Source organism: Lepus europaeus, chromosome 4 (genome assembly GCF_033115175.1).
Source record: "Lepus europaeus isolate LE1 chromosome 4, mLepTim1.pri, whole genome shotgun sequence".
Taxonomy (NCBI): domain Eukaryota; kingdom Metazoa; phylum Chordata; class Mammalia; order Lagomorpha; family Leporidae; genus Lepus; species Lepus europaeus.
This window is the reverse complement of record NC_084830.1, coordinates 61,516,815-61,520,989: the sequence shown is the minus strand read 5'-3', so window position 1 is coordinate 61,520,989 and position 4,175 is coordinate 61,516,815.

Genomic DNA, 4,175 nt, shown 5'->3' with positions numbered 1-4,175 from the left:
TTTTCATACAGGTGTTCTAATGACTATGAGAGGTTGAGTTAGGCAACAGTTGTTTTTGCTGGATCAAAGTCCAGTGGGTGGGACCGTTCTTTTCAAACTAATAAGAGTTATCTAGTGAATGACACAACCTGCTTAACTTGTAGGCAAGAAAATTTATTACAACAGAAACCTAATCTCTTTCCTCCAGATTTCCTCATTTCTGTTAATGAGAAATAAAAAAAAGAAAACCCTCCTCCTTGCCTGATTTTAAAACCTTGGTGTCATCAGTTTTTAGTTTTCTTCCTTGCTAAGAAAAATTCATACTAGACGATGTCAAGATAAAAAAAAAAAAAAACCTATAGCAGTGTTACTATTTTAATCATTCAAGCAAAAAATCAAATATTTATTTAACATCTGCTTGTTGGAGGCACTAAGCTAGGAGCTTATACATAGGGATCCAGACAGATGGAGTCTCTGCTCTTTGGCAGCTTAGTCAAGCCTGTTTTATTACCTAGAAAATTACAGAGCCCATAAGCTGGCCTTGGCAGCATCTTCAGGCTGTGAAGTTTCCAATAAATTTCAAGAGTGACTGACCCCATCAGGCAAAAATCTGAAACTGTTTTTGGTGACTTTAAGTAGGATAATAACATCCTGGATTATTTCCAGTTAACTTGGGAACATAGGCAACGAAGGTGGCTGGTACCATGGCCAAAGACATTGCCTGGTTAAGGGCTCCAGCTCCTGGACACTTGGATCCTGACACAACAGAGCAATGGAAAGACAATGGTGTTAAATCTCATCTCTCTTTTAAAACATTTATTTATTTATTTTTGTTTGAAAGGTAGACCAACAAAGGGGGGGGGGGGAGGAATAGAGACAAAGATTATCTCCCATTTCCTCTTATAATCACCAGATGTCCACAATAGCTACCGCTGGGCCAAGCCAAAGCCAGGGGCCAGGAATTCTATCTGGGTTACCCCCTTGGGTAACAGGACCGCAAGTACTTGAGCACCTGCTGCTTCCCAGGGACATTAGCAAGAAGTTGGATTGGAAAGGGAGGGGGGAGTAGATTCCAGGTATTACAATGAAGAGATGTGAGCATCCCAAATGGAGGCTTAATCTGCTACAGCGTAAAGCCTGCCCCTGATTCTAATCTCTTATTCCTTATTTGTAACACTTCTACTGATTCACAGTTAAAGGCAAGGGCACTTAATTGGTCCAAATTAGGTCATTTGCTTGTTGTCTCGGCAAAAGAAAAATATCAGGCTTTTTGGACTTCAATTCACACATACACAATTGTATATTTCCCAAACAGGGGAGGCAATTCTGATGCTAAAGCATCAAAAAAAAAAAAAAAAAAAAAAGAAAGAAAAAGAAAGAAAGAAACATTTTAAAATACAAGTGATCACTTAAGCAGATCTTTCATGTACACACAATGAAGTGTGTGTTAAATATTGTAAGATAATATGAGGATATTTTGTGTCAAATACTTTAGGTCATATTTGCTTCTCAAAAACTATCAAAGTCACTAAAATTTATTATAATTATTATTACTTATTTGAAAGGCAGAGTGAGATACAGGACAGACTGAGATCTTTCATCCACTGCTTCACTCCTTACATGCCTGCAACAGCCAGGGCGTGGCCAAGCTGAAGCCAAGAGCTCAAGACTCATTCTGAGTCTACCTTCTTGGTGGGAAAGATGAAGCATTTGAGCCATCAGCTGCTGCCTCCCTGCATGCACATTAGTAAGAAGCTGGGTCTGGAAGCAAAGCCGGCACTTGAACCCAAGCATTTTAATATGGGGTGAAGGCATCATAAGCAGCGTTGTAACTGCTGCACCAAATATCTGCCCGTATCAAAACTATTTTTTTAAAGATTTATTTATTTATTTGAAAGGCAGAGTTACAGAGAGGCAGAGGCAGAGAGAGAGAAGTCTTCTATCTGCTGGTTCAGTTCTCAGATGGCCACAACAGCCAGAGCAGAGCCCATCTGAAGCCAGGAGCTTCTTCCAGGTCTCCCACGTGGGCACAAGGACCCTTCTTCTACTGCTTTCCTAGGCCATCAGCTGGGAGCTGGATGGGAAGTGGAGCAGCTGGGACTCAAACCAGCACCCATATGGGAAGCCAGCACTGCAGGTGGTGGCTTTACCCACTAAGCCACAGTGTCCACCCCTATCAAAACTATTTATACTGGGCATCTTTGACAATTAAAAAAATATGGTTGTTCATGGGGCTAGTGTTGAGGTGCAGCATGTTAAGCCGCTATTTGCAACACTAACATCCCATATTGGAGAGCCAATTTAAGTTTCCGCTGTTTTGCTTCAGGTTCAGCTTGTTGTCAGTATACCCAGGGAGGCAGCAAAAGATGGCACAAGGACTTGGGCCCCTACCACTCACGTGGGAGATCAGGATGGAGTTCCTGGCTCTTGGATTCATCCTGGCCATTTGTGAACCTGTGATTGGAAGATCTCTCTTTCTGTCTCTCCTTCCGCCTCTGAAACTCTAAAATAAAATAGCATATACATGAAATAGCATAGGAAATAAATTTCCGTGTTTATGTAAGTTAATCTTTCAAATACAATAGACTTTAGATTTTGAATTTTATTTCCATGTATCCGATTAAGAAAAACAAGACATACTGTACCAAAGGTGAGATCAGGAAATGAAACTAATATGTTCTAACAGTACTTCAGTTAAATTGCCAGGGAACTCCACTAGTTTAAAATGACAAAAAGAAAACAAAATAAAACAAACACTTTTTATGAAACAAAGTTATCTTTACACTAATGTGACCAAGTATCAATGATGTAATGTGAAATTATTTTCCTCTCAGATTATTCTATCTGCAACCTTCTCCCTTCTTCAGTTTCTCCAAGCCTTCAAACCTCATCAGAAAACTGCAGGGAATAAAATCTGATAGAGCTGGGAATAAGCTGATTATTACTCACTAGCATTCCCTGCCTGATTACTTACACCAAAGTTCTTTGATTCGGTATTATTTCAACTATTTTCTGAATTTAAAACTTTTTTTCCCTCTTTGTAGGTTTTTTACTTAGAACTTAGTTGTCTGAAATTGGTGAGCTGATCCTAGGAAGGGGCAGTGTTAGTGAAATCCTAATATTTCATTTAGCATACTTAACAAAGTCCTAAAAGACAATCTGAGAAAATCAGCTGATTTCAGAGTAATTTGGAATGGAGAGCCAGAGGGACTGACAATCTCTATCATACCTTGTTCTCTTTAGCAGACTCTTCAGGTTGGAACCACTAGGCCTCAGAACCTCTGGGGAGGGCCGGTGCCATGGCTCAATAGGCTAATCCTCCACCGGCAGCGCCGGCACCCCAGGTTCTAGTCCCAGTCCCTCCTCTTCCTGTCCAGCTCTCTGCTGTGGCCCGGGAGTGCAGTGGAGGATGGCCCAAGTGATTGGGCCCTGCACCCGCATGGGAGACCAGGAGAAGCACCTGGCTCCTGGCTTCGGATCAGGACGGTGTGCCGGCCGCAGTGCACCGGCTGCAGCGGCCATTGGGGAGTGAACCAACGGAAAAGGAAGACCTTTCTCTCTGTATCTACCTCTCTCACTGTCCACTCTGCCTGTCAAATAATAATAACCTCTGGGAATGCAAGTACTTGTTTTCCCCAGGTTAGTCCCCATCTATTAGTTAGCTTTTCATTACTAAGAAACATCTGAGGCCAACTACTTGATAATGAATAGAGAGAGATTTATTTTGGCTCTTTTTTGGTGGTGGGTTCCAACAGCTTAACCTCTGGTGATGGTGTTCTTGACTGCAAAATCCTGAGGCATCACAGAGAATCACAATCCAACAGATCAGATGTTTGTGTGACTGAATATACCTCATTATAAAACCACTGGGATTGCCGGCGCCACGGCTCACTAGGCTAATCCTCCGTCTGCGGCGCTGGCACCCCAGGTTCTAGTCCCAATCGGGGCACCGGATTCTGTCCCGGTTGCTCCTCTTCCAGTACAGCTCTCTGCTGTGGCCCGGGAAGGCAGTGGAGGATGGCCCAAGTGCTTGGGCCCTGCACCCACATGGGAGACCAGGAGAAAGCACCTGGCTCCTGGCTTCGGCCGCAGTGGCCACTTGGGGGGTGAACCAATGGAAAAGGAAGACCTTTCTCTCTGTCTCTCTCTCACTGTCCACTCTGCCTGTCAAAAAACAAACAAACAAACAAAAACCA